The sequence below is a fragment of the Haematobia irritans genome, chromosome 4 (assembly GCF_050003625.1).
Source record: "Haematobia irritans isolate KBUSLIRL chromosome 4, ASM5000362v1, whole genome shotgun sequence".
Taxonomy (NCBI): domain Eukaryota; kingdom Metazoa; phylum Arthropoda; class Insecta; order Diptera; family Muscidae; genus Haematobia; species Haematobia irritans.
This window is the reverse complement of record NC_134400.1, coordinates 161,923,074-161,943,929: the sequence shown is the minus strand read 5'-3', so window position 1 is coordinate 161,943,929 and position 20,856 is coordinate 161,923,074. Positions and strand designations below refer to the sequence as shown.

The 20,856-nt window shown below is 33.4% G+C and overlaps 1 protein-coding gene across 2 annotated transcripts in view; it reads left to right on the top strand.

Moving 5' to 3' along the window:
• Positions 1–20,856, top strand: part of Notum (palmitoleoyl-protein carboxylesterase notum) — a 43,161-nt gene that overhangs the window by 18,604 nt on the left and 3,701 nt on the right. The gene's annotated exons all lie outside the window — the stretch shown is intronic.

The following is a 20,856-nucleotide window of genomic DNA, read 5'->3' as shown; positions in this document are numbered from 1 at the left end:
TGCTTCGTTATTTAAGTTAATATTTTTTTTTTTTTGTGAATTTGGACAATTATAACCCAGCAAAAATGAGCTTCCGAAAAAGTAGTTTGGATCGCCAATTTGGGATCCGGAAGTAGTGCAAACTTGGATCATCTCCAATGAATTTTACATGGGCTTGTCATAGGACGGAAGTACTCCATTTTTTGATCCTTTGCATTGCTTTAGAAGTTGTGCCTTGGAAGTTCATTTGGATGAAGAAATTAAAAAAAAAAAAAAAACAAACATTTTTTCTCCAATTTTAATTTTTATTTTTTATAAGTATTTTCTGTTACACTTTTATTTTCCTATTACATATCTAATTTTTAGATATTGAAGAACTTCTTCGCTTTCACCGGGGTTAAACCGTGGTCTGCTGGCACCATAACAGAATGCTTTAGCACACTCAGCCACAAACGCCATTGAACACAATGCATCAAAACGTCTATTCAAATGTGATACGAACCTAATATGACATCACGGCATGACATTCTAATTACTTCCTGAGATGTTCATTATTATTATGAATGAAAATCAAATCTCACCAGCGGCAATTTTTTTATCAAATATTTTCCTAAAAAATTATTTTTTTTATGTTATACATCGTTTTTATTTTGTTATTTTCGGCATATATTTTTGTAGAAATATATTTTATCCATCAAAAATTATTATAATTTGCAAAACCTTCCCAAAAGAACTACCATGGAATTGAAAAAGTCAAAATAAAGTCAAGGATAAATTTAAAGATTTCCCGAAGATAAATTTAAAGATTTCACCTATGAGGACTATATCAGATTCTGGATTTATAAGAACAATTTTTGTTTGAGTTTTAGAGGAATCATTAACATCTCTTGTAAGTGTGCAAGAAAATTATAAAATAAAGTATTGATTTGAAATCTTAAATCTGTAGAAGTAAAATCTGGAAATTTTACATTGAGTTTAAAGCAATTTTCATGATCAGTGCGCCTTCTACACCCTCAAGAAGTTAAGTCGGTCTATATGGAGGACCGATAAAAACTTAATCCGATACACGTTTTTGTGAGCCTAAAATACCAGAATATTTACAATTACAGGCAAATCAGATAAAAACTACGGTTTCTAGAAACCCAAGGAGTTTAATCGGGAGATCGTTCTTATGGGGGTTATACTAAAATATGGACCGATACTCACCGTTTTCGGCACACCTCTTCATGGTCCTAAAATACCTCTAGATTTCAAATTTCAGACAAATTGGATAAAAACTACGGTTTCTATAAGCCCAAGACCCCAAATCGGGAGGTCGTTTTATATGGGGACCATACCAAAACATGGACTGATGCTCACAATTTTTAGCACACGTATTTGTGGTCCTACAATACCTCTAGATTTCCAATTTCAGGTAAATTGAATAAAAACTGCGGTTTCTATAAGCCCAAGAAGTAAAATCGGGAGATCGGTCTATATGGGGTCTATACCAAAACATGGACCGATACTCACCATTTTTGGCACACCTCTTTATGGTCATAAAATACCTCTAGATTTCAAATTTCAGGCAAATTGGATAAAAACTACGATTTCTATAAGCCCAAGACCCCAAATCGGAAGGTCGGTTTATATGGGGACTATATCAAAACCTGGACCGATATAGCCCATCTTCGAACTTGACCTGCCTACAGACAAAAGACGAGTTTGTGCAAAATTTCAGCACGATTGCTTCATTATTGAAGACTGTAGCGTGATTACAACAGACATACAGACAGACCGACGGACAGACGGACGGACAGACGGACATCGTTATATCGTCTTGGAATTTCTCCCTGATCAAGAATATATATACTTTATATAGTAGGAAATCGATATTTCGATGTGTTACAAACGGAATGACAAACTTATTATACCCCCGTCACCATTCTATGGTGGTGGGTATAAAAAGATTTAAAGCAAACATTGTGCAAAATTCTTTTAAATTAAAATTTCTTCCAAAATTTTTATTTTTACTCGTAGTATTGCATATCCTAAAATTTAGGTTGCATAAGTTTTCATATTAGGTCAATATATTTACCATTCGACCTTCATCATTTTTCGCGAACGGCAATTCATTCGTCCTAAGAATTAGGGCTTGCCATCTTATGAATATGTCTTATCTGTCTGTCATATTAGGTCATTATATTTACCATTCGACCTTCATCATTTCTCGCGAACGGCAATTAATTCGTCCTAAGAATTAGGACATGCCATCTTCTGAATATATCTTATCTGTCGGAGCGCACACACATCATCAAAGTGCATTCCATATGAAGCATCATACATCAATCATATTGAATGAAATATCTTATTCTCCTCCACACTATCGATAAACTATCTAACTGAGAATGTTTATATTATAGCAATATGGATTGTATTTCAATTAACATAACCTGATGTACTACAATGTGAAATTATTATTACCAAATAGACCACAATGACCACCACCCTTGTCACATTTGATCGAGCCACGATAGTATAATTATTGGCATATAATAATTTCATTCAATATCAACGTCATTTACAAACCAAATCATTTTCGAAAAGCCATCAACCGTCATTATATTAACCAGCATTGCCACCGGTACAGAGTTGCCGCTTCCACCGCATAAGGAGCTCATATTTCAACTGTCATGAAATTTATGAATATAGACAACTTAATTTGAAACTATTATTAAAAAGCTTATAGGCATCAATAGTTTTCATGGTTTATTATTATTATTGTTTTTTCTGTTTTGTCTTCAAAGGGGCGGCTACTATGGTTAAGCTTCAAAGAAATTATTGCCGGCCGACACTGTTCTACCTTTGAAAAACGTTAGCGGATGCAATGAAAAGAGGTGTAATTGGTGGCGGAAACCATATCGAAAACCAATGGAAATTGACATTCAGATAAATCAGTGCTTACACTTTAAAAAGTTACATACAGTTTGGGTGTAACAGAGTATTGGTGAAGTCAGCGGGGATAAACTGGGATTATTTATGCCTGTGTGAGATGAACAGAATGATTATGGATCTCTCATGAGACCCAAAAGCTTTATGGTGACAAATCAATTTGTTTATCGCTCACAGAAAAGATGACCAAATATGACGATAAAACCATGGATAAATGAAATGAAACGGCCATTAGGGAATGGACCGTAAAAAATATTTTTATTTTACAATATAATCTCCTGAAACTTCAATACACTTAGTCCAATGCTTTTCTAGCAATTCTATCCCTTGATTAAAACAGTTTTCCTCAAGGTCTTCAAAATAGTGGTTTACAACTGTAATTGCATCTTCATTTGAGGTAAAACGCTTGCCAGCAAGGAATTTTTTTAGATTTGGGAACAAGTAAAAGTCACTGGGAGCTAAATCAGGAGAATAAGGTGGGGGTGGTCAAGCAACTCGTACTTTAATTCATTGATTTTAGCCATTGTTAAAACACGCTGGTGCGTTGTCTTGATGAAAAATTATTTTTTTGTGTTGTAAGACCGGACGTTTTTCTCGAATTTGTACATTTAATTGATCCAAAAGGTTGCAATAGTACTCTGAATTTATTGTTTTACCCTTTTGCAGATAGTCAATCAATAAAATACCTTTGAAGTCCCAAAAAACCGTTGCCATAACCTTACCAGCCGATTGAATTTTTTTTGCCTTCTTTGGGGCACTTCCTCCAGCTTCAGTCCATTGTTTGGATTGTTCTTTTGTCTCTGTAGTATAGTGGTGGATCCATGTCTCATCAATAGTTATGAAACGACGCTTAAAATCCATTTTATTTCACTTAAAACGCTCCAAACAAGCTTGAGAAATATTCATTCTTATGCGTTTTTGATCGACTGTTAACAAATGCGGCGGCACCCATCTTGCAGAAAGCTTTTTCATCTGTAGTTCTTCATGCAAAATTAAATGGACTCGATCATTTGAGATGCCCATGATATTAGCAATTTCACGCACTTTTATTCGTCGATCATTTAATACCATATCATGCACTTTGGCTACAATTTCTGTTGTTGTTGCTGTTTTTGGACGTCCACTACGTGGTTCATCTTCAATGCTTGTACGACCACGTTTAAATTCAGCGTATTAATAGTCGCAGGGATGAAAGCTAGTTACTTATAAATACTATTTTCAAAATGGCTTAGTGATTTTATGGATAAAACTTAACTTAATTATCTGATTACTCATCTACCGATGCCATACTGTATGTTAGATAGAAATTCATTTGGTGATTTTTATAATAATCAAAAACATGTTACATGTTCGCTATTAAAAAAAAAAAGAAAAACATTGTGCTCTTCAAACATGTTTCAGGTGATCATATTCCTTCTCTGGGTGTGGGTGTGATTGCATTAAGTAAGAATTGTCTATTGGACATGCACTGAACTCTTAGGGTTTAGTAGGGAACTAGGTTGCAATACTGTTAAATCAAAATCATCTCCTGCCAATGAATAGGACGACAGCCTTAACTGCTAGAGATTTTTGTTTTATACATTTATTATTATTTTTATAAAATAAAAACTAAATAAAATAAAAATGGTTTTGTATCATAGCCATTTAATTTTAAAATCCTAAATTGTATGCTGATTAATCTCTTTTAATTTTTTTTTTGTAGTGTAGATTTTTAGCGGATATACATATATCTTCCATATCCCTTCATAAAACTAAAATAATATTAACATACCAATAAAAAGAATTAGGTAGCAAATCCCTTAAATTATAATCAATTTAAAGGAATCCAACCGTACTAAAGATTTCGCGTGCAACTTCATTATAAACAACACAACAACGATACTCCACCACATTGCCTTCAAATAACAGAGCAATAACAAATCAAACAGCGGTAGCAGGAGCGGCGGCAATACACGGTGTACAAATAATACAAAGTGGAAACCGCCACAATAACCTCAAAACAATAACAACATCTACAATGTATGGAGTATCCAAAACTGTTGGTTTCAATGTATCAAAGAGGTGGACAGTGGGGAAAGATAGCCTCCGTACTTGGAACCCTCATCATATGAACCACAAGAACCCGCCATCTATTCATGCATCCATCCATCGTAACAGACAGACAGACAGATTCCCGCCAGAGAATACAGCTTGTGCTAAAAGTCAGTTGAACGTCGGCACAATTCTACCTACCCATAGTCATCGTTGAATCGCTGAAGTTTATTTGTCTCGTTGGACGAGTTTATGTCTGAACCTTAACTGAGAGGAACAAACAACCAAAAAAAAAATAATGCTAAAGCCAAAAAGGCAAACTCCAAGAAAAACAACACTGCACAAAACACTTCAATTCAAACCAGTCGTCAGCCAGCCAGCTTGCCAAGCTTCCACCTATACCATAGGACCTGACAGACCTCTAGCATCCATCCAACGAAGCGACCGACTGTTCAACAACCATACGAACAAGCCCAACCAGCCATTCAGCCGACAGCGATAGCAGCTACTGTTTACCGCCAAAGAAAAGATCAATGGGCGCATGCGCCCATTGATATATACGACAACCGTAAAGATGAGAATGGCGATTACTATGACGAGATATTTTCTCATTTTATTTCTTCCATGGCTGGCTCCAGTTTCATCTTCCTCTGGTAGTCATTCCACCCAAGCACTCCTGTAATCCTGCTATATAAAATATATTTTTTTTGTTCATCTATTCAGTGTTATTGCCCACCACTTTGCTTTCTTTTGGTAATAATAGCACAGAAGCAATGGATTGCAGTTTGACTTGCACTACTACACTGTGCAGGCATTTAAAAGAGTGAATTTTCCTAAAATGCCAAGAGTTATGGCGTTGGCAAATTTTATATGTGTACTTGAATTTTAATTCCATAAGCAAACCATGTGCACCAAGGGTAAAAAGTGCGAAACTTTAGTACTTTTTTCAGTACTTTTATACCCTGCTCAATACCGTAGTTCCGCAGCGAGTGATTTAGTTCCCAGACTGCGTTTGATAACCCGTTCAGACTCGATCATTCAGTTATCTTTGAACTTAACTTAAAATCGGGAAGCTCTTATTAATAAGAGAGAAGTTCACCATATGGTGCAAGGCTTTACTAGAACCGACTCTAATCCTCGACCGTCCGATTTTTGAAAAATTCGCCAACTTCTGTGGTTTCACAATATACTGAGCATAATGTGAAAAATGTTATACTATAACGAAACATAAACTTGGATCGTTCCACTTTAGAGAAATGTACCATCTGTGGTGGGAGCCTCCGTGGTGCAATGGTTAGCATGCCCGCCTTGCACACACAAGGTCGTGGGTTCGATTCCTGCATCCATCGGGCAGCACTCAGTGATAAGAGAGAAGTTCACCAATGTGGTATCACAATGGACTGAATAGTCTAAGTGAGCCTGATACATCGGGCTGCCACCTAACCATCTGTGGTATCACAATGGACAGAATATCTAAGTGAGCCTGTAGTGAAAGGCTGCCACTATAACCAAACCTAATCTTGGATCATGCGATTCGCTTCGTCATTTTCCTGTAACCAAAATATATCGGCTCCAAAGGGTTTTCTTATATCCCAGTATCAAATAACATAAGTTGCCTTTTTCAGAAAAAAACATCAACTTTTAAATTTAAATTTTGACAAACGGAATAAAATTCTGTGTAAATTTAATTTCTGGAAGAACTTTAAGATAAAACCCACATTTATTGAGCATTACTTTCACCAGAGGCAAGGGATGTATTAGATGTCTAGCATGGAATTTATCTCTTTATCTCAATTTCAGTCGAACACCAAACCATGTCAACGCTAGCCTATAATGCACATTTGATACGTCATTCTTACTCTTTTGTTTTATGAATAGTATTCGCAAAAGGTTTCCCATGATGGATTTCATAAATTGTATGAACAATTTCCATATATTTAAATACAAATGGCTACGAATGCATAAGATACGAACGCATACATAATATTTATGAAATGTTTTATATTATAAATGAATGTATACATTCGTTTCGACACTGAAAAATATGTACTTTTACATAACGTTTACGAAAATCGTCATTCATTAAATAAAACTTTCTTTATTTCTTTTGGATTTTTTTTCTTTTTCACCCAAACACCCAACAATGCATACGTAATAGATGATAATTTATTAACCCACGTATTAAAGAAAAACAACCTCATTAAATCCGAGCATGGAAAGAACAAAATTGTATGGTGATGGTTTTCCCATGCAGTATTTTCGGATATATTATGTAAAGTTTCATGCATTTTTTGAAAAAATCAATTCACATTATTATTAGAAACAATCGACTGGAATGGAAACAAACCGCTGAATTTACAACCAAAAATCAGCTGTTTCTAGGCATTTCAGTCGATCGATAGAGCTCAATCGACATACAGAAACAGGCTGTTGGTAACTATTTACGAAAACAATATATTATGTAAAGTTCATGTATTTTATGAAAAAGTCCACTAATTTATACAAATGTAAAGATTTATGTACAATTTTTTATTTTTGGTGTATAAAAAAGACTTTTTCTTATCTTTCAGAATATCGCAACCTTTGATATCACAATTAGTTTATTATTAATGCGCCGTCAAGACTATAAGTTATTCCGGACGGAATGCCTGTGTTTGTAGAGAATCATATAGTGTGGCCAATCGATACGAATTGTCGTCGATGACTATCTAATTGATTACATTAACCCTTATATTATGTTGGGATCATTTGGTGACCCATGTCACATTATCATCATCGAATTTCTTACTGTTGGAATATAATTAAAAGTTCTTACTACTCAGTGCCAGAGATGGTCTGTATCAAACATTTTTAGGTTTGCGACTGTCGCAAAGTTGTAAACGTCGTAAACGTCACATACGCGTCGTAAATGTAGAAAATGTAACAAAATCGCAAACTCAAAGTACTTTAGTCGCGTCAGCTAGGCAGCGAATTCGATGATAGCCAAGACGATGGTATGTGCGAAGAAGTTGCAGTTCTTAGGAATGTTAACAATTTTCGGTTTTAGTCCTCACATTTTCCCTATTGCCTTTTGCACGAGTACAGGGTAACCGTGGATTTTCTCGTCCTTTCTTAGTTTTAAGTTCAGTCTCCAGTCCAATATAACCCCAAGGTATTTTGCACACTCACCAACGGGAATTTCGATACCACCTAAGAAAATAGCCTTGACCATGGGAAAACTTTCACAAATTTCTGCAGAAACTCACAGCGAATGCTGTTAATCTAAATTAAAAAATTTTCAGGATTTCTTCTATTCAAAATTTGGTTTTCTACAGTAGGTTTACGACTTTTGCGACATACGTATTATACCGTCGCAAATGTATGTCGCAAAAGTCACAGTTTGTGACAGGCCAACCCTGCTCAGTGCATAAATTGTTAACATATACTAAATTCATGCTGAGTAGTAAGAACTTTTAAATATGTTCCAACAGTAAGAAATGCGATGATGTTAAATATGAATTGGGTCACCAAATGACCCTAACATAATATACGGGTTAATAAGCAGCAGTATCGATTATGCGGTCAGACATAACTTATAGTGTGGCCAACATCTGGGATATGTTCGACACGAGAGCTGTCGTACGAATAAACATATCGTCTGGACGGCGCATAAGAGTGGTGGCATAACATAAGAACTAACCTAACCTTAAACTCATGCCCTCTCATTGAATTTGATCTAATTAAGGGAAACGAAGTTATGATTTGTGAATATCGCACATAACTATCATAGACTGTACTTTTTATTGAGAATATGGTAGAACCAAATCATTATGCACAAGGAAGATTTCAAGATTTTTCCATCATAAATCTCCTTACCAGAAAATTTTCTAAGTGGATGGATGGATAAAGACAGGTAGAAACAACAATAACAACAAATAAGAGATATAACTTTGCCGAATAGCAAAACAACAACAACAAACACTGGCCTGGTTTATGCTGTTACTTCGAAAGATTTCATTTGTATGTATGTTCGTTCGTTGATTCATATAACTCCATGTCTTGGCCTCTTTCTCATGTGTCTCTTAAGAGTTTCTTTGCAACATGCCGCCAAGGCAAAGCGGCGGCATAATACAAAGTAAAAACGGCACGGGCTTAGCGCGTTTAGCTAAAGGTATATCTCGTACCTCTTAATACAGATAGATGAACGGACGGACAGACAGACAGCAAAATCAAAAAAACAAGTAAGCAATGTGGTGGACGAACAAAAACACACGCACGCGCACACACCTTTTCAATCCATAAAGAGTTTTGTTTTTCAGATATAAAATCCAAAAACGTTGGACAGAAGAGTCGCAGCATTTGGAGGCAATCCAACAATTCTGCTTATATTGAAGAATAGTACCGACAGAGGGACAGACAGACACGAGTATTTTATAAGAATGCATCTTTCTCTTTACCTGTCCTGCTAGTCCGTCCGAAACATGAGCTTTTCTCAGGGTTTCTTTTAAGAAATGTATCAGCTTCCGAATTACCTGTCACGCTAGATTTCTTTTTGTAAACCTTTAGCAAAGGATTTTGATATATATTCGCCTTAAATTGTTGGTGTTTTCGTTTCTAAGTAAGAGGAATTAATAAAAGCAAAGCCATATGTTTGGTAGCAGGTGATTTACGTTATAAATTCTTTTTTGTTATCATTTGAATTATTGAAAATCTGTGGAAAAATCCATAACAGTTTTGCTTACCCTTAAAGAGACAAGTAAGAAAGAGTGAAAGTTGGCCAGAGCTGATTACTTGCTAAGGCCTGGTTAGGTATCTAAATATATAACGTTGCCGTAACGTAACTTATGATTTTTTTGGGTTTAGCCTAATTGAAAAAAATACTATATGATCGCTAAATTTGAAAATAATCTTTTAAGAAGCGTCAAATTTTTAAATTTAAAATTAATTTTTAATGTGGTATAGCAATGAATGAACTTGGTAACAATTGTTTCTTGATTAGCTGATATGTAAACTGACTTATGTAGATATTTGTTTTTATACCCTCCATCATAGGATGGGGGTATATTAACTTTGTCATTCCGTTTGTAACACATCGAAATATTGTTCTAAGACCCCATAAAGTATATATATTCTGGGTCGTGGTGAAATTCTGAGTCGATCTAAGCATGTCCGTCCGTCCGTCCGTCTGTTGAAATCACGCTAACTTCCGAACGAAACAAGCTATCGACTTGAAACTTGGCACAAGTAGTTGCTATTGATGTAGGTCGGATGGTATTGAAAATGGGCCATATCGGTCCACTTTTACGTATAGCCCCCATATAAAGGGACCCTCAGAATTGGCTTGTGGAGCCTCTACCAGAAGCATATTTCATCCGATCCGGCTGAAATTTGGTATATGGTGTTTGTATATTGTCTCTAACAACCATGCAAAAATTGGTCCACATCGGTCCATAATTATATATAGCCCCCATATAAACCGATCCCCAGATTTGGCTTGCGGAGCCTAAAAGAGAAGCAAGTTTCATCCGATTCGGCTGAAATTTGGTACATGGTGTTGGTATATGGTCTCTAACAACCATGCAAAACTTGGTCCACATCGGTCTATAATTATATATAGCCGCCATATAAACCGATCCCCAGATTTGGCTTGCGGAGCCTCAAAGAGAAGCAAATTTCATCCGATCCGGCTGAAATTTGGTACATGATGTTGGTATATGGTCTCTAACAACCATGCAAAAATTGGTCCATATCGGTCCTTAATTATATATAGCCCCCATATAAACCGATCCCCAGATTTGGCTTGTGGAGCCTCTGAGAGAAGCATATTTCATCCGTTCCGGCTGAAATTTGGTACATGGTGTTGGTATATGGTCTCTAACAACCATAAAAAAATTGGTCCACATCGGTTCATAATTATATATAGCCCCCATATAAACCGATCCCTAGATTTGGTTTGCGAAGTCCCCAAGAGAAGCAAATTTCATCCAATCCGGTTGTAATTTGGAACATGGACCATGGAACATTATATATAGCCGCCATATAAAACGTTCTCCAGATTTGACCTCCGGAGCCTCTTGGAGGTGCAAAAGTCATCCGATCCGGTTCAAATTAGGAACGTGGTGTTAGTATATGGTCGCTAGCAACCATACCAAAATTGGTCCAATCACTCAAAAATTGGTCCATATCTGTTCATAATCATGGTAGCCACTAGAGCCAAAAATAATCTACAAAATTTTATTTCTATAGGAAATTTTGTCAAAATTTTATTTCTATAGAAAATTTTGTCAAAATTTTATTTCTAGAGAAAATTTTGTTAAAATTTTCTTTCTATAGAAAATTTTGTCAAAATTTTTATTTCTATAGAAAATTTCGTGAAAATTTTATTTCTATAGAAAATTTTGTTAAAATTTTATTTCTGTAGAAAATTTTATCAAAATTTTATGTCTACTTTGTCAAACTGAATTATATACGTATTGGATCGATCTTTTTTGATTTAATATATACCACGTATGGACTTACATACAATTTAGAAGGTGGTGTTAGGTGATTTTAAGATACCTTGCCATCGGCAAGCGTTACCGCAACTTAAGTAATTCGATTGTGGATGGCAGTGTTTAGAAGAAGTTTCTACGCAATCCATGATGGAGGGTACATAAACTTCGGCCTGGCCGAACTTACGGCCGTATATACTTGTTTTTTTTTTTTCTGAATTTTACGATACGTTTACGTTTTGCTAACGTTAGATAATCGATAGGCTGTCGTATATGAAAAACAAACTGCTGACACGCAACGACGCGCTTAGGAGCCGTTTTTTGATGCATAGATATACCTTTACTCCTCACCAATCCAACTGAATTATTGACATTTTCATTGAAGGCGTTTTGTCCTTATTGTTAGGAGATTAAACTTTAAAATGGTAATATTACATAAAAATTCCGTTGAACTGAGGTAAACTTGTCTTTAATGAATCCGACCCACTTCTTAAGCATCAGAGAAATCTTCCTTAAATTTATTATTATTTATTATTTTTTGTAAGTTGGCTGCAAAGATAAAAAGAATTCAAAACTAGGATTTTATTTTAATGACGTTTTTACTTGAAATCCGGCACAATATCTAATTGATGTCGTATGAATTTTGCACATTTGTTTTCCAGTATAAATTACACAAAGCCTAAATTAATTAATTAATGTAATTCCTCGCTACTGGGCAAATAGTGTCAAACTTTTTCCAGAATTATTTTCGAAATATATGTGGATACCGTTTTTGAAAAATACTCTCAACGTGATGTTATATATCCAATACAAGCAGATGTTCTATATTCAATGTTTGCTGGTTTCACTGAGGCGGTCATGAGTTAGCTTTATCTCAGTGTGGAAGAAAGGAGTTTATCGAAAAATGTTCATTAAAATATTGAACATTTGCGAAAATACTATGAAATGTTTCATTATTTAACTAACAATTACGATATGTAAACGAAATTGATGCGTGGGCTTAATTTGAATTACATATTTTCCTCATATTACGATACATTTTCTTTCAGTGTATATATCTACCAATAACCTGGTATATCTCGTTTTGTATATTTATATTTATTCACTTTAACTTGTAGTGGATTCTTTCGTTACGAACTAATAATTAACACGAGTAGCATTTTGGGATATCACTAAAATAATTTAATTTATTTTCCTACGATCGGCCGGATTTGAATAATGATTTTTGCCATTCTTTGCCTTTAGCAGACCCTTCTGTTGTCTTGTTGTTCTAGTCACAGTGGCTTCCGTAGGAATTTACACCAAACAATGTTTCTTAATTAACTTGGACAAACATAGACATAAACATCAAACAGGCGGCTGGACGGACGAAAGTATAGGCAGATAGATGGATGGCCACAGATATATTCAAACAAACTTGAAATTGAAATGAATTTTTCAAAGCAATAAACATTAAAGCGGTATTTCAACTTTGATTTTTGCCGCCCTATTTCTTTGGTGTTTGTTGAAATGGTGTTTGAGCTCTTTTGCTACTGGTTTATGTCTACCTTTCTGACCGAAAATAATCATCAAAATCCACAGCCAAACTCCAGAGATTTAGAAAATTAAATGGCTCAAAGATAAAAAAATTGTCCCTCTCTTTGTCTTCATAGACTATAGAAAAGAAGTAGAGTCAATTTAAATAGCAATCAAATCGCACCCTTTTATCCGTTTGTTATTCCACATCAGTCCATTATCGACTTCCCCAACCCATAATCGAATACAGTAATTTAAATAAAAAATCAAACGAATGGCGTCTGCTAGACATTCCAAATTGGTTCATAGCGCCAGTGATTAGAAATTGATAACTAAGCGAAAAAAATGTAAGCCGTCTTTGTGTTGTTCACTTGTAGAGCAGGGGCTTTATAGCCCAAAAGGGCCGCCAGATTTAAGCAACGTAACAACGAGTGGCAGTTTTCTTGGAATTCCAAAGCTTTCGTGCCTGTGCCAAAACAAGTATGTAAGAAATCTAAATAATCAAATAAAAAAGTGTGCGTGAGCGGTATTTAACTCATGGTTAAAGGCCCATTTTAAGTTTGTTTTTCAATAGTGGAATCCAATATTTGGAAGTGCAAAAACAATAAAAACGCCATATGTTTTTCTTTTACAACCAATTAAACAATTAACTTTTTAAACAAATTAAAAAATAAATTCAATTAAGAAAATTATTTCTAATTTTTACATTACGAATTATACCAATTAATATTTTAATTAAGTAAAAAAAATGTTTCCAATCAAAAATATAATAGAAAATTTTAATCGCAAATAATTATTTTATATAGTTTTACAAATTAGTAGCAAAATTATAATTATAATCGAAAAACACATCAGAAAGTGATAAATCATATGTATTTGTATTTATTGATGATGTATTAATTGGTTAATCGAAAAATTAATTGAAAAATGAGGTGAACTCAATTAAATAATTATTAATCTCAATTAAAAAAAAATCTCAATTAAAAAAAAAATAATTGGTTTAAAAAAATAATGGGGTGATAATTTCGGTTTTGAATCAGAAAGAAAAATTGGATTTTATAAAAAATGTCAATATTTCCTCAGCGTTTTACCCCAATTGCCCAATTTATTTTTTTTATTTTCAAACATTTAAAACCACAACAGTTAAGCAATTTTAACATTAAATTGAATGAAAACAAAAACTGTTTCTTCAATTTACATTTATGTTGTTTATTTAAAACTTTATCGTTACTACGAAATGAAGTGTGAAGTATTTCATCTAAAAGCCCTCCAACATCTCCTTGACAATCAAACACATCTTGTGATGGCGGCGACAAATAATCCAGTAAATTGAATGCTAATTAACTTAATTAACTAGTCCACAAGACCAAAGGTGTGAATTATTATGATGTGATTTAATAAAAAAAAATTATATACTTTTAACACTTCTTTTAACTTGCCGCCAGTCAAGCGGTTACTTATGTTTCCTCTCACCTGCGCGGGTAATTGGTAGGGATGCCAACGGATGTTTACAGTCACCTACCTATGTACCAACCAGACAAATTGGTCTGTAACTGTCACATTGCTTGTCTGATGCATTTGTAATTAATGACTTGCAACGAGAGTAGATGGCGCCAAATAAAACAACAAATTGCTTTAATTAAACAAATCACGATTAAAGTGTACTGAGAGTGCACACCTTTGCCGCCGACATCTAAAGATCATTATGTCAATGTACTGTCCGTCCGTATCAACATTCATTTGTCCATTAGATTTTCACGTAGTTCTACATATAGAGTCATGTATATACAACGCTATAGATTGTTAATAAAATTTTAATTAATATTTAATTTATTAGAGGACTGGGACAAGGCTACACTGTTAGAAAAATATGTTTTTCATATGTTCCGATATAAACAAAATGTGTTTCGGGCACAATTTTTAAACACAATATATTTAAGTGCAAACATGTAATGTTCCTAAACTAACACAAAATGTTTGGGACACATATGTTAATATGTTCGAATATATTATGTTTGGGGCATGAATGTTTCATAAAAATAATATGCGTGAATGTAAACATATATAAATTTACAAATTTCGAGTAAACATATATATGTTGTGATACTTTATTCAGAGAGCGACAGAGAGAGAGAGAGAGTTAGTATAGAGAAAGAAATAGAGATGGAAGCCGGGAGGGTTGAATAAAAAGATATCAACATAACACAGCGGGAGAATGAAATGAGAGCAATTTCTGTGAAACCGCTTGTATGTTGTTTCGGAAAACTGTTTTATAATATGGCCAAAAATTTGGTATGCTTAAGTCTAAATATTATTTAATTTGAATAGTATATTGAGTATTCGGAATAAAGAGAATAGACATTCGGAACCAAGAAAATAGACATTTGAAAAAAAAACAGCGTATTTGTATTACAGAAAAAGATGCGAAGAACTCAAAAATTTCGTGGAAGATAAAAATATGTGAGGGAATGAACACAATCTTCTTTGGGGAATTCTTCCAAGCATATACTATTTTTGGACTCAAAATGCTTCCAAACATATAATATGCTCACATAAAACAAACATATTAATGTTTCGGCGGTATCCAATAATATATGTGCTTCCTGCAAAATATGTTTGGAACATATGTTAGAGAAGCGATTTTTTTTTGAGGGTGTAGTATTGTCTGCTTTTAAATGAAAACATTCATATGCCATAGCTGACCATAGTACTACAAGTCGGCTCTGTTTTTCCATCGTCGTAATCTGTGTGTTAGACTTTGCCTATTTTTTACCCCATAAGCGCCATTTAATTACAACGCCTTGGCCGGCTTGTTGATCAAAGAGCTTCTTGATATGGTTGAAAATAAATGCACTATGGTGTTTTTGTATTTAAGCAATGCCACTCTTGAGCAAACGAGTAACTGGACAGACATACAAATATTCATTGAGAATATTTCTAATTGTAGTTGGGAGCTACGCTGTTGCACAGTGCGACAAATTAACAATCTGGTGTATATTGAGTGTTAGCAAACAAAAAAAAAAAACAAAACAATATCAGTATGTATCAGCCGCCGCTGATGAAAATGGGTCGGCTTTATTTTCTGAACAGAAATTTAGAAAACCTATATGTTGTAAAACATGCCGCTTAGCAAATGTTAAGAAAATTAGTATATAAATTAAGTTAAATAAATGATGTTTTTGCGGTTCATACTTGTATTTGATTGATTTTTTTTTAATTCGATAGCATCCAAAAAATAAACTTATTTTAACTCTATTAGAGATCAGCTAAAAATCAGCGTAATTTACCGTACAACCATTTTATATGATCAAATTCCCACATTCCAATGTGCTGTAAGTTGACTATTTTTGTCGAAGAAGATGTTTTAATTGGGCACTGTGCAGCAACAAAATTAGTACACATACGAAATTCTCTCTCTCTTTCTTGCTCTGTATTTTCTTTAATATCATCCATATAAAATTCCGATTATCTATGTGCTTGTGAGTGCACTGTACAGCAATGAAAGAATGTTGTAAATTACTAGGGAAATCAACTTGTATCTCTTTGACAATTTGTAATTAAAATGTCACGATTATAAATTGTACGAGCCGAAGAGTTAATATAGCTAGAATTTACAGAAGACCATAACATATACATATGCATAAATACAATTTCTTATTAATAAGAAGTTATTGTCGTAGGCATTGGTATTTCTTATCATTTGCTCCTTCACACAAACCAAAAAGAAATCAAACAATTATGACATTACAAAAATGCCAACGATGTTTGGACGATAATGTTCTGCACAATATAAACAAAAAACACAGACAGACTTTTTTGACGTCAACTCAATTATGTTGAAAGAAATCTGTTCGTAAAAGAATTTGGCGGTTCATTTTATTTTGTCAAAGGCGTATGGTAGATTTAGAATTGATTGCGTCAAATACAATAATGTGTTGTAATGATATGCGAAATATTTTCCCGCTCTGAACGAGTATCAGATTTTTTTTGTCAAAGTTTAACTTTTTTTTCGAAATTTTCCTCATCTCAATGTAATTGTTCTTATCACAAGTATGTCTCAAATTTGTATGAATAAACTTGTATATTAAATTCTATGATCATACAAATAAGTTCAATCCGAATAAAATTTTGTTACTATTCTCAAAACCAGTAAGCGTATAAACATAACTATAGCGATAGACGGTGGGCGAAACGAAATACAATAACTTTGTTGGCAAAAAAAGTCCTATTTTCTTGTTTCCGATTATTTCCTATAGTTGATGTCAATATAGGATAATTTTTGTCATATTTAACATTAGAATTGAATAAAAATATGTAATGTATTTTTAGTTGTTGAGTTATTTTAAGATATAAAAATGTCCATGGGCCTCGTCGATTTATCATATTACGGTTTTAGATATATTTCTGGACAGAGCCTTTGAAAAAAATTTACAGAAAAGGCAATTTTTCTCATACCCTCTACACCATCACATTTATTCTCTTATATTCAGAGCAAAAGAATGTATCTTGCATGGCTGAATAAGGAGGTTGAATCACGATAACAAAAACAACAAATTTCAATATGTTGTTTACAATTTTAAGAAGTCAAAATCAGCTGATAAAAGAATCGTATGGCATTGGTAAAAGTGGCAATTATTTATTCTTTCAATTGTCCTGAAAAAATAATTCAAATCCAGAGAAAAATAAAGGTTCAAATTTAATTGCGTCACCTATGAGTGATTGTGAAGTGCACCGAAAGAATTCTCTTCGTTAATTTTACGAAGAATTCTTCATTAACTATTCTTCCTGAATTCTTCATTAAAATAACGAAATTTTCATTCATTTTCGTAAATTTTACGAAGAAAATTTTACGAATATACGAAACTTCTACGAAACATTCTACATTAACTTTTCTTCGTAAAAAGTTCGTACTTTTAACGAAACTTTCTTCATATTTCATGAATTTTGTGAAGAAGTTTTTACGAATATTTTACGAAACATTCTGCGTTAAAATTTCTTCATAAAAAGTACGAAACATTTTCTTTGAAATAACGAAGAAGTTTCATTGAAGTTGTAAAATTTCCGTTCGCGGCATTAAATTGTCTTTTATAATGTGTTTGAGTGTATTCCTTTATTCTATTTTTTATGCAAGTCTATGCTACTTCTCATTTAGGTGATAGCGCGCTATGAATAAAAGTGAAGCAATAAAACTAAAAATTATTCAAAAACTTAAGATGTAAAGTAGTGATGTCATTTTTCACACTTGCAACTACAACCAAATGCACTTTCGACTATAAATTTTTTTTTCTAAAAGTTCGAACATTTTTCAGAAAAAAGTACGAAAGTTTTTCATAAAAAGTACGAACATTTTTCATAAAACTACGAAATTTTTTCATAAAAAGTACGAAACATTTTCATAAAAAGAACGAAATTGTTTCATAAAAAGTACGAAGATTTTTCATAAAAAGTACGAAGATTCTTCATAAAAAGTACGAATTTTTTTCTTACAAACTACGAAAATTTTGGAAGAACTTTTCTTCGTAAAAAGTACGAAATATTTCGTACTTTTAATGAAAAGTTTCTTTGGTTTTAAAACAATGACAAATTTCGTACTTTTAACGAAATTTTTCGTTCTTTTTACGAAGAAAATTCTTTCGGTGTGGATAATTCATCCGAGGAACGCCGATATGAGACAAATAAGACTATAATACCCACCAAAGTTAAGAATGAAAGTCAGTCAAATGGATCTTCGCCATCTATTAACAAAACCAGTTTATGATGCAGTTTAAAAACCGATGTGCTTGGTATTTTTGGGTCTGGAATATGTTACCAAGATACTCAAGTCATCTTTGAACAATTCTCCAGCTATGAATGCGCGAGTTTGTTTGTCTCCAAATGACATTTGCTATGCAGTGTCATTTGGAGAGCTGCAATCACCATAAACATATGATTTTGACATCTTAAATGTTGTCGAAATAAAAAAATTGTAATCATATGGGCCCATGATTTAACCCTCTTGTTCAGCCATGGTATCTTGTATCTAGATTGCTTTTGTTTTCGCATAGGAATTGCAATAGAAGTTGGTGACACACCGCTAACCATTACGTTATCCCGTCACGTGTACGCAAGGCGGTGTTCTTTTATTTTAATTACATATTTTTTTGGTTGATTTAGTTATTGTTTTTAGTGTGTGAAGTTATTAGTTATTTGTTTTTGTAATCAAATGTTTTAGAACTAAAAATTAGATTTGTTAATAATTCTTTCCCAAATTCATTTTTTTAATACATTCTAATAATATGTTTATAAGAAATGTTGTTTTCATTTAAAAGCTGTGTTTTTCTTACCCTCTTATATCTGTTATCTACTGTAATCAGCTGATATTTACGCGTCAGTAACTTTAAGCAATAACTATCTGTCCATGTGCAAAATTTTTGCGTTCATTCATTCATGCATTCAAAACAATGAACAATGCTTTCTCATGAGTTGATGGAGAGGAATTCCCCTCAATTTGAGAGGAGGTAAGGAGAGAACAAATGCTTATAACCAAAGACAATAAACTTTACGAAGATAGGAAATTGGCTTGCGTCATACCAAATGTTGCATTTACCATGTTAGTAATTTTTTTACTTGTTTTTCATTTTTATTTTTTGAATGAAAAACTTAATTTGCTTAATGAAACAATGTTAAATTTTAGGCAACAACAAAAAAATTAAATTTTCCCCTTTATGGATATTTATTTCGTTCACTTAATGCCTTTTATTTGCATTTTAATGCTATGCGTTTGGTTCGATAAACGAAAAGTATGAAACTAACACGGTAAATGGTTTGATCTCCTCAGTAGCCAATTTCCTATCTTCCTAGCGTTTATTGTCTTTGCTTATAACTGGGTGAATGGTGTCCTCTGATAGTCGATGAACTTAAACAAATAAATATCGGCGGCTGCCAACGTTTTGTATGATGTTTAGTAGAATGTTGTTAACTATTGTTCCAATGGCCATAAAAAACAAACATAATTTACCATTGATTTTGTTCAAGTAAAATTGTGATCGCAATAAATACATCGTCATCTCCCTGTAGCCCATTGATCGTCATCATTATGATCACGAAGTTGGCGGCACAATTGCCGTATTCATCATTAACATCATCTCCAGCACAGCGGCAACAAGAAATACGGCCATACCGTCGTCGTCGTCGTCATCATCTTAGTGTGTATTCGTATGTGTGTAGATCGCCCATTCGTACGTTACTTCGTTCATCATCACCATCGTTGTCGTCGTCATCTTTGTCGGTTAAGAGCCTTTGATCTTATCGTAAAGCTTCTTGCTCGCATTTTGATCAAAGCGAGTTTTTCCGCCAAAGTGGTAGAGTAACAGAAAATACAATAATAATAACAAATAACATACAAAAACAAACCAGAATAATATATAGTATACAACTACAACCACTAAGAGAGTAAAATCATGACGTTGTGAAAAATAACCAAAATAAAGAAGAAAAAAAACAAGTCGCATGCCACATTAATAAACAAAAACAAGTAGTTAGTTATACAATGTTGTTTCATTTTGTTGTGGTTGCTGTTGGTCTTCATGTATGGTTCATAACAAATATATGTTTGTTTTAAGAGATAGAAGAAGAGAAATATCAGACAAATCTAGTTTATAAGAGAAATTGTCAATAAAGTCTAAATTGGATAAAACTCTAAATTAGACTATTTTTGTATACCATTTATGAAAAAAATTACCCTAATATGAAAGACTATACGACAAAATTTACAAAAAAATAACAAAATTTGGACAATTGTAAGGAATTTTTGAATGAAAAAAATTTTATTAATAATGTGTTAATATTTGTCATCATATTTAGGAGATACTAATCTTTGACATTTGGGACCCTCAAAAGACATGTGAATATCTTTGTAAGTAAGACGAATTTTCCTTTAAGTTAAGAAAAT